Below are 11,783 nucleotides of genomic sequence, written 5' to 3'. Positions count from 1 at the left end.
CTGGTTGCATTATCTTTTGCCCCAAAGTCCCACCTCCTAAATCCCTTATTGAGAGCATCATCATTGGCTTTCCCCTTTCAGTCATTCCACCTAACCTAGCAATTGCCCCGTGTTGTAGTTTCTGTCTACGGCATTTCATTCCTTCCCTTTCCCGCACAGCTGTTACCTAGTTCAGGCCTCCATCACCTCTTAGCCACAATGGCAATGGCCTCTGAATTTCCCTCCCCTTCTCCACATACCTTCCAAAGTGGTTTTTTCTGAAATAGAGTTTCAACCATGTCTTCACTCTTTAAACTGATTATTCCCTACTAATCTAAGCAAGTAAATATAAAAAATGCTGGCTTTTAAAGCCTTCCATAATCTGGCTCCAACCTACCTTTCCAGTCTTATACATGATTCCCCTCTCTGCCCGCTGCAGTCCGGCCAAACTGGTGTTGCTACTTCAAACTTTAACAAAAACACAACATCCAAACATGAATAAGAATTTAAAGTGTGATGCTACTAAGCCGAATCATGTAAAGAAAGACATGGGTTTTTAAGGAAAACTTTCTGCTGAGTTGAAGTCAGATAATTCATTTCTTTTTTCATTGTAATATTTCTACCAGCAGAAATACATGAATCCTACTGAAAAGCTGTTATATTCACTGACTGTTAAGATTTGTTATTTGATTATTGTATTGTCTGTTTTTCAATTTAAAAAAATCCAAAAGCAACCAGAAATATTGGCTAACTACATTGATCCATACATATGGATTAAAAAAAAAAAGTATGCATGTTCATTTATATTGCTGTCAAAGAGAAAAGTGTTTTTAATACCACTTAAAATCATTTAAAACTAAAATGAAAGTATTTAAAATTATATCATCTTTAGCTTACCTTTTAATTCTATTTTTTGAATCTTATAATGTACATAATATTAATAGTATTAGGTGACACATTTGTAGTATAGCAAGCATGGAATCAGGAAGATTCATCTTCCTGAGTTCAAATCTAGCCTCAAGACACTTCCTAGCTGTGTGATCCTGGGCAAATTACTTTATCCTGTTTGCCTCAGTTTCCTCGTCTGTAAAATGAGCTGGAGAAAGAAATAGCAAAAGCACTCCAGTACCTTTGCTAAGAAAACCCACTGGGGTCATGAAGAGTTAGACATGACTGAAAAATAACTGACCAATAATAATAGTATTAGCATATATTTTGCAAACATCCATATATAGATTAGGGCTGCTCATTCAGTATGTTCACACAGAGTATGTCATAAAGAACATTTGGAGACAACTTTGTTATACTGCACTGTTCATTTGCTTAATTCTATATCCATCTGCTGCACGTTAGCTTTCCTTTTGGAATAGCATAACTTTAGTTTGTTGAGAATCTCAATAGACTATATCAAAAGCATCCCCCGGTCTACCACTCTCTTGGCCCTATCGAAAAAGAAAATCACTTGTTTTTGAGGAGCCCACTATGTTACTTCTTTGTAATTGTAGTTTTATCTACATATTCATCAAGAACCCCTTTGATGATTCTGGGATTTCGCTAGTAATTTAAGTTCACTGGCCTATACATTTGTGGAATCTTCTCATCCCTCTTTTCATTTACTCCCCTCCTCATTTAATTTTTAAATAATATTTTATTTTCCCTAATTATATGTAAAACAAGTTTAACATTTGTGTTTTAAAATTTTGAGTTCCAAATTCTCTTCTTCCCCATCCCCTTCCTGAGATGTCATCTAGTCTGTGTTGCATCAGCTCCCTCTCATTTCTTTAGCTCCTTCTCTGAAGGGAAGCTGGGCTGAGAAATAATCCGTAATAAGCTTACAGATGTGAGCCTTTGGAAGCATCTGAACGGTGTCTCCCCTTACAGAACATGGCCATGCCCTATGGATACTTATGATTGTTTTTCAGGGAGTTGGGCTGCCTCCAAGATGGAGCTGCTGACTGACGCTCTTACAGAAGGTATTGCCCAGCAAAAATGAGGAAAGCACACTGACAAGTCCGCTTGGTCCCTTCTTGTATTTCCTTTTCATCTTCCCTGCTCAGGAGAGAAGCTAATTTGCAGCAGAGTGGGCTTGGCCCCAGAGAATGTCTATCTGTGCTCTCCAAAAGCCTCTCCCTACCCCTACCTCCCAAGAATGGCAGTTTCGAAGCAAGAAACATGGGAGAGAAGTGTGAACTGAAAATTCATGCTGAGGGAGAGGATGGAGAAGACAAGAATATATTGACAGGTTGCAGAGGAGCAGCCAGTAGAGAGGGAGTATTTGAAAATAAATGTGGCAATGAGGATGATGGGGAAAGCCATCTATTAGAGAAGTTGGAATGGGATGGTAACACAGGCATGTAAAGTGGTTTACTCTGGCAAAGAGAAGAGCTCCCTCTTTTTATTTAATATTTTTATTTTCCCCAGTTACATGTAAAACAATTGTTCTACATTTGTTTTTAAAACTTTTGAGTTCCAGATTTTTTTCCCTTTCTCATCACGTGCTCCCTCTCATTAAGATGGCAATGTGAAGTTATACAAAACATTTCCATATGTCATGTTACAAAAGAAAATATGGATCTTCTTCCTTCTCCCAAAAACTTCAAAAAAATGAAGTAAAAAAAACAAGTATGCTTCAGTCTATATTCAGACACAATCACTTCTTTCTCTGGGGATAGATAACATTTTTCATCATAAGTCTTCAGAATAGTCTTGGATCTTTGTATTGCTGAAAATAGCAAAGTCATTCATAGCTGATCATCTCACAATTTTGTTATTACTATATACACAGTACATTTCACTTTGAATTTGTGGAGGACTTTCCAGGTTTTTCTAAGAGCATCCTGTTCATCATTTCTTATAGAACAATAATATTCTGTCATAATCACATATCACAATTTATTAATCAATTTCCCAATTAATGGACATCTCCTCAATTTCCAATTCTATGGAGGAGCCACCTCCATGTGAGATAAGGATTAAGGAGATAATGGGGAAAAACATCTAAGTGAGATGAAATGGGGAAGAGTAAGAAACTTTTTTTCAGTAGGGCAAAATTCTTATCAGAGAAGGTGAGAGGAAGAAGTAAGATATTTAGGGAGTGATGAAAAGATTTGCAACAACTGTTTTCCATAAATGGGGTGGTAGGTAAATTAGGCAGATATAAAAGGATTGTCTTGCTGCAATGACAACCCAGTTCAAATTATACAACATAAATCTGTAGTTGACACAGTCATCATAGTTTCATAATTTCTCCAATGAGAGACAAGGTAGGCAATATGAAGGGGTAAAGGGCCAAATAGAAGAAAGAAATTAGAGGTAAAATGGTTCACTCCATGGGCCAAGATGGGGAAAAGAGAGAAGCATATCCAGTGTTAATGGCCTGAGAAAGAACTGAGGGGCTGAGAATTGGAGGTCACATTGTGAGGATGAAGAACAAGGTTAGGAATTACAAGGGAGAAAGGATTGTGATCAGATGAAGGAATTTCAAAGTTCATTAACTGTGAAGTAGTATAATTGTGGAAGGTGATATCAAGGGATGCCCCTCGGCATGTAGCGGAGGTGGGGTAGGACTTATGAAGAGAATAAATTGGTGAACTGAGAGGTTAGAGTTTTGAGGGAAGTAGCGGAAGGAAGGAGGGAGGGAAAGGAGGGAGAGAAAGAGAAAGGAAGAGTGGAAGGAAGGGAGGAAAGATGGAAAGACAGAACCAGAGAGTGATGAGCTCTAATTGCTATTTACTTGTATTTTGTCTGGGGGCAGTAGGCAGTGAAGATTTTTAAGTAGAGATGGGACACGGTCAAATCTATATTTGGAGATACCAGTTTTGTGGGGTTTGAGTTGGAGGCGGTGAGGGGAAATGAATGTACAGGATAAATCTGCAAGGGATAAGACTAGAGGCAGGGAACTAGAAAGCTGTTACAATAGTCCTAATGAGAGCAATCAAAGTCTGAACTTGAGTCACAGTGATGTGTGGAGAAGGGGGCAGGCAAAAATGTTGCAAAGGTCAGTCAGTAAGACCTGACCACTGATCGAATTTGGGGGATGAAGGAGGGAAATTGGAGGAATGATGTCAGTTGCATCCCATTTCAGCCATTTTCTTTGATAGGTTGTGGGTAAAACCCTAGGTTATCATTAAAGTTTTATCTATTCTTACACATTTTGAATGACTCTTTCTGACTCATCGCTCCAAATGGTCACAAAAAGCCTGACCATGAGGGGATTCATTGTGGTTTTGAACAAAACAAAACGTTGAGTCCCATGGTGTCTGAAAGCATCGCTTCTTGGAATTCTCATCTTCCCCTGACAATGAGCACTCCAGATCGGGTGCTTTTTGTACAATCTCCCAAGGGCTCCTGGCTCGATTCCTGGGGTGAAAATATTTCATTTCAAAAGAATTTATTTAGTTTATGTTTTTAGTCTCCAGACACAATTTCCAGAAACATTTATTTCCTTTATTTAAGAAAAAACCCCACATCGGTGGGAAGCTTGAAGGTCTCCAGGTAAGATACCTCCCGGATCAGGTGTTCTCTGGGCACGTTGTTTGGCTGGGGATGTGGAAAGTGCCGGTGAATGTGTACTGGGAGATGATCTTTGCAGAGCTGCTGCCGTGATGCTAAAACTGAGGGCAACCCAGGTCATGTCCCTAGTCTGTCCTGGAGAAACCTGACTCTAAACTGGAGATCTTCATCAGTGACACCAGACTGCGGCTGTTTGGGAAGAAGAAGGCAGCGAAAGGACCGACGCATCTCATACAAATGGAAGGTGGCAGCAAGCCCCTGGAACACAGCAGTGACTTTCTATAGATGCTGTATCTGTTGGGTTTTTTTTTAAAATAATAATGGTTGCCAGCATTCATGTGACACTTAAAGTTATCAAAGAGCCTTATAAATATTATTTCATTTTGTCCCTACAAGAACCTGATAAGTGTTATCATCCCTATAGAGAGGGGAGGAGACAGCATGGTGCAGTAGGCAGAGGGCCAGGTCTGGAGCCAAGAAGAGTCATCTCCAAATTTGGCCTCAGACATTTACAAGCTGGGTGACCCTGAGCAAATCACCCGTTCCTGTTTGCCTCAGTTTCTTCACCTGTCGAATGAGCTGAAAATCCCTCCAACAGATTAAGAAGGACTGAGACAAGCTGCTCCTATAAAGTGAGATTTTTGCATTGTAGGCAAGGGGCAGAGCTGGTGAAGGTGCAGAGTTGGGAGATGGAGTGTCCTGTATTTGTTAGAGACTGATTATGAGGGATTTTAAAAGCCAAATAGGCTTTTATATTCCATCCTGGAGTATTAGGGAACTACTGAAGTTTATAGAATGAGGGAGGTGCAGGATGGGCTGAGTGGGGAGAGACTTGATAGCCAGTAAGCTGTTGCAGTAGTGTGTACACAAGGTGATAAGGGCCTGTGCCAGGACGATTTGCAGTGCCAAAGGTGAGAAGGGGAGATATTTGAAAGTTACAATAGTAGCATCAACAGGAAATGACAGCTGTTTGGATATGAGGGGTGAGAGAGGATGAGGAAGTCGCCAAGATTTGAGAGCCTTGGGTGACTGGGACCCATGGGCCATAAAGCTACCATCCCCTGTTAGATGGGTCCTTTAGGATCCGTGTTGGATTGGATGCTTTCCTCCTTTAAATCTCAAATTTTGGTGTCCTGGGATGAGAGATCCGAACACGGTTCTTCTTGGCTCCAATCCCAGGACTCCCTGGACCACCTCATGCTGCCTGGGATATACCAACAGCCTCGGTACTCAACACCTCCATCTATAATCTCCTTCAATCCCATACACTCCCCTCCCCCCCATACACACTGTAGTGGATTTTGATGGAAGAAAAAAGGGGAAAGTAATGACTGCCGGGGTTGAGCATCCAGGTACAGCCTCTTGGCTAGGAGATGGAGGTGGTTCAAGCTCAGATGCAGGAGATTCATGAGCCAGGTGGCCAAGTCGAACCACGGAGGGTGAGGAGGTCCTTTGGTGGCTCAGAGGAACAAGAAGGGGAAAGCCCGGAGGGCAAGGCTCCCGGAACTCGGAGGAGCTGGAATACCTAGGAAGGAAGCGCGCCTGCATCTGGGGACTAGGAACCACAAACTGCAACCATTCCCAATAAGATCAGGAGTGAAACAAGGTTGCCCACTATCACCGTTACTATTTAATATTGTATTAGAAATGCTAGCTTTGGCAATAAGAGTTTTAAGAGATTAAAGGAATAAGAATAGGCAATGAAGAAACCAAATTATCACTTTTTGCTGATGATATGATGGTATACTTAGAGAACCCCAGAGATTCTACCAAAAAGTTATTTGAAACTTCAAATCTACTATGCACTACTTGCTATTCCTTTCAAACACACAACAAAATTATCAAGTAAATTTCTTTTATTTTCTTCCCATCATGGCTACCATTAGACCCAGATAGGTGTGTGTGTGTGTGTGTGTGTGTGTGTATAAAATTATTCCATATATATTTCTATTTATCAGTTCTTTCTCTGGATGCAGATATTGTCTTTCTTCATATATCCAATTTAGTTAATTTGGGTATTTTTAATGGACGAAATAATGGACGTTGGTGGGAGATAGAATGAGGAGCACTCTGGACCAGTTTGACTGGAATGGAGAGTCACAAGGGTTATTAAACACTTACTAAGTGCCAGGCATTGTGCTAAGGAAGAAAAGGCAGCTGCAGTCCCTGCCCTTAAAGAGTTCACATTTTAATGGGGAGACAACATGCAAACATCTAGGTATATACAATAAATACACATATACAGTGTAAATGAGAGGGCATCTCAGAGGAGGACATTAGTTGGAGGAGGGGAAGAAGGGAGAAAGGGATTGAAAAGGAAGAGGACTAAGGTACCAGAACCAGAGAGTGATGAGCTCTAATTGCTATTTACTTGTATTTTGTCTGGGGGCAGTAGGCAGTGAAGATTTTTAAGTAGAGATGGGACATGGTCAAATCTATATTTGGAGATACCAGTTTTGTGGGGTTTGAGTTGGAGGCGGTGAGGGGAAATGAATGTACAGGATAAATCTGCAAGGGATAAGACTAGAGGCAGGGAACTAGAAAGCTGTTACAATAGTCCTAATGAGAGCAATCAAAGTCTGAACTTGAGTCACAGTGATGTGTGGAGAAGGGGGCAGGCAAAAATGTTGCAAAGGTCAGTCAGTAAGACCTGACCACTGATCAAATTTGGGGGATGAAGGAGGGAAATTGGAGGAATGATGTCAGTTGCATCCCATTTCAGCCATTTTCTTTGATAGGTTGTGGGTAAAACCCTAGGTTATCATTAAAGTTTTATCTATTCTTACACATTTTGAATGACTCTTTCTGACTCATCGCTCCAAATGGTCACAAAAAGCCTGACCATGAGGGGATTCATTGTGGTTTTGAACAAAACAAAACGTTGAGTCCCATGGTGTCTGAAAGCATCCCTTCTTGGAATTCTCATCTTCCCCTGACAATGAGCACTCCAGATCGGGTGCTTTTTGTACAATCTCCCAAGGGCTCCTGGCTCGATTCCTGGGGTGAAAATATTTCATTTCAAAAGAATTTATTTAGTTTATGTTTTTAGTCTCCAGACACAGTTTCCAGAAACATTTATTTCCTTTATTTAAGAAAAAACCCCACATCGGTGGGAAGCTTGAAGGTCTCCAGGTAAGATACCTCCCGGATCAGGTGTTCTCTGGGCACGTTGTTTGGCTGGGGATGTGGAAAGTGCCGGTGAATGTGTACTGGGAGATGATCTTTGCAGAGCTGCTGCCGTGATGCTAAAACTGAGGGCAACCCAGGTCATGTCCCTAGTCTGTCCTGGGGAAACCTGACTCTAAACTGGAGATCTTCATCAGTGACACCAGACTGCGGCTGTTTGGGAAGAAGGAGAAGGCAGCGAAAGGACCGACGCATCTCATACAAATGGAAGGTGGCAGCAAGCCCCTGGAACACAGCCGTGACTTTCTACAGATGCTGTATCTGTTGGGTTTTTTTTTTTTAATAATAATGATTGCCAGCATTCGTGTGACACTTAAAGTTATCAAAGAGCCTTATAAATATTATTTCATTTTGTCCCCACAAGAACCTGATAAGTGTTATCATCCCTATAGAGAGGGGAGGAGACAGCATGGTGCAGTAGGCAGAGGGCCAGGTCTGGAGCCAAGAAGAGTCATCTCCAAATCGGGCCTCAGACATTTACAAGCTGGGTGACCCTGAGCAAATCACCCGTTCCTGTTTGCCTCAGTTTCCTCACCTGTCGAATGAGCTGAAAATCCCTCCAACAGATTAAGAAGGACTGAGACAAGCTGCTCCTATAAAGTGAGATTTTTGCATTGTAGGCAAGGGGCAGAGCTGGTGAAGGTGCAGAGTTGGGAGATGGAGTGTCCTGTATTTGTTAGAGACTGATTATGAGGGATTTTAAAAGCCAAATAGGCTTTTATATTCCATCCTGGAGTACTAGGGAACTACTGAAGTTTATAGAATGAGGGAGGTGCAGGATGGGCTGAGTGGGGAGAGACTTGATAGCCAGTAAGCTGTTGCAGTAGTGTGTACACAAGGTGATAAGGGCCTGTGCCAGGGCGATTTGCAGTGCCAAAGGTGAGAAGGGGAGATATTTGAAAGTTACAATAGTAGCATCAACAGGAAATGACAGCTGTTTGGATATGAGGGGTGAGAGAGGATGAGGAAGTCGCCAAGATTTGAGAGCCTTGGGTGACTGGGACCCATGGGCCATAAAGCTACCATCCCCTGTTAGATGGGTCCTTTAGGATCCGTGTTGGATTGGATGCTTTCCTCCTTTAAATCTCAAATTTTGGTGTCCTGGGATGAGAGATCCGAACACGGTTCTTCTTGGCTCCAATCCCAGGACTCCCTGGACCACCTCATGCTGCCTGGGATATACCAACAGCCTCGGTACTCAACACCTCCATCTATAATCTCCTTCAATCCCATACACTCCCCTCCCCCCATACACACTGTAGTGGATTTTGATGGAAGAAAAAAGGGGAAAGTAATGACTGCCGGGGTTGAGCATCCAGGTACAGCCTCTTGGCTAGGAGATGGAGGTGGTTCAAGCTCAGATGCAGCAGATTTATGAGCCAGGTGGCCAAGTCGAACCACGGAGGGTGAGGAGGTCCTTTGGTGGCTCAGAGGAACAAGAAGGGGAAAGCCCGGAGGGCAAGGCTCCCGGAACTCGTCGGAGGAGCTGGAATACCTAGGAAGGAAGCGCGCCTGCATCTGGGGACTAGGAACCACAAACTGCAACCATTCCCAATAAGATCAGGAGTGAAACAAGGTTGCCCACTATCACCGTTACTATTTAATATTGTATTAGAAATGCTAGCTTTGGCAATAAGAGTTTTAAGAGATTAAAGGAATAAGAATAGGCAATGAAGAAACCAAATTATCACTTTTTGCTGATGATATGATGGTATACTTAGAGAACCCCAGAGATTCTACCAAAAAGTTATTAGAAACAATCCACACCTTTAGCAAAGTTGCAGGATATAAAATAAACCCACATAAGTCATCAGCATTCTTATACATCACTAACAAAACCCAACAGTTAGAGTGAAAAAGAGAAATTCCATTTAAAGTAACTACTGATTGTATAAAATATATATAAATATATATATATACTGTAACCTATTTAACATGTAAAGGACTGCTTGTCATCTGGGGGAGGGGGTGGAGGAAGGGAGGAGAAAAATCGGAACAGAAATGAGTGCAAGGGATAATGTTGTAAAAAAATTATCCTGGCAGGGGTTCTGTCAATAAAAATTATTTAAAAAATAAAAAAAAGGGACTAGGAACCGTTACTTCCCCCTTCACAAGCCTCTGCCCAGAATGGCCAGGCTGGGGGAGCTACTTTAAACCAAGGGCCAGTGTCCCCAGGCTGGGTAGGGCGTGTGCGCCAGCCCGAATAAGGGGATAAGAGAGACCTGGGAAAAAGGAACCCCCCCCCCCCCCCAGATGGAAGCTCCTTGAGGGCAGGGGGTTTAACTTTTGCTTTAGTAGCCCGGACCCCTCACATGGCGCCTGGCGAGGACTTAGACAAATGATGTTGGTGATAAGGAGGTGCTGACCAGGACGTCAGAAGGGGGTCCCTGCAGTTGGGGACTCTGGTCACTGACTGTAGAGTGGAGGAGAGAGAGAGAGAGAGAGAGAGAGAGAGAGAGAGAGAGAGAGAGAGAGAGAGAGAGAGAGAGAGAGAGAGAGAGAGAGAGAGAGAGAGAGAGAGAGAGAGAGAGAGAGAGAGAGAGAGAGAGAGAGAGAGAGAGAGAGAGAGAGAGAGAGAGAGAGAGAGAGAGAGAGAGAGAGAGAGAGAGAGAGAGAGAGAGAGAGAGAGAGAGAGAGAGAGAGAGAGAGAGAGAGAGAGAGAGAGAGAGAGAGAGAGAGAGAGAGAGAGAGAGAGAGAGAGAGAGAGAGAGAGAGAGAGAGAGAGAGAGAGAGAGAGAGAGAGAGAGAGAGAGAGAGAGAGAGAGAGAGAGAGAGAGAGAGAGAGAGAGAGAGAGAGAGAGAGAGAGAGAGAGAGAGAGAGAGAGAGAGAGAGAGAGAGAGAGAGAGAGAGAGAGAGAGAGAGAGAGAGAGAGAGAGAGAGAGAGAGAGAGAGAGAGAGAGAGAGAGAGAGAGAGAGAGAGAGAGAGAGAGAGAGAGAGAGAGAGAGAGAGAGAGAGAGAGAGAGAGAGAGAGAGAGAGAGAGAGAGAGAGAGAGAGAGAGAGAGAGAGAGAGAGAGAGAGAGAGAGAGAGAGAGAGAGAGAGAGAGAGAGAGAGAGAGAGAGAGAGAGAGAGAGAGAGAGAGAGAGAGAGAGAGAGAGAGAGAGAGAGAGAGAGAGAGAGAGAGAGAGAGAGAGAGAGAGAGAGAGAGAGAGAGAGAGAGAGAGAGAGAGAGAGAGAGAGAGAGAGAGAGAGAGAGAGAGAGAGAGAGAGAGAGAGAGAGAGAGAGAGAGAGAGAGAGAGAGAGAGAGAGAGAGAGAGAGAGAGAGAGAGAGAGAGAGAGAGAGAGAGAGAGAGAGAGAGAGAGAGAGAGAGAGAGAGAGAGAGAGAGAGAGAGAGAGAGAGAGAGAGAGAGAGAGAGAGAGAGAGAGAGAGAGAGAGAGAGAGAGAGAGAGAGAGAGAGAGAGAGAGAGAGAGAGAGAGAGAGAGAGAGAGAGAGAGAGAGAGAGAGAGAGAGAGAGAGAGAGAGAGAGAGAGAGAGAGAGAGAGAGAGAGAGAGAGAGAGAGAGAGAGAGAGAGAGAGAGAGAGAGAGAGAGAGAGACACACAGACACAGACAGACACACAGACACAGACAGACACACAGACACAGACAGACACACAGACACAGACAGACACACAGACACAGACAGACACACAGACACAGACAGACACACAGACACAGACAGACACACAGACACAGACAGACACACAGACACAGACAGACACACAGACACAGACAGACACACAGACACAGACAGACACACAGACACAGACAGACACACAGACACAGACAGACACACAGACACAGACAGACACACAGACACAGACAGACACACAGACACAGACAGACACACAGACACAGACAGACACACAGACACAGACAGACACACAGACACAGACAGACACACAGACACAGACAGACACACAGACACAGACAGACACACAGACACAGACAGACACACAGACACAGACAGACACACAGACACAGACAGACACACAGACACAGACAGACACACAGACACAGACAGACACCAGATACAGACAGACACACAGACACAGACAGACACACAGACACAGACAGCAGACACAGACAGACACACAGACACAGACAGACACACAGACACAGA

The sequence above is a fragment of the Antechinus flavipes genome, chromosome 4, assembly GCF_016432865.1.
Source record: "Antechinus flavipes isolate AdamAnt ecotype Samford, QLD, Australia chromosome 4, AdamAnt_v2, whole genome shotgun sequence".
Classification (NCBI taxonomy): Eukaryota; Metazoa; Chordata; class Mammalia; order Dasyuromorphia; family Dasyuridae; genus Antechinus; species Antechinus flavipes.
Note: the sequence above shows the minus strand (reverse complement) of the source record.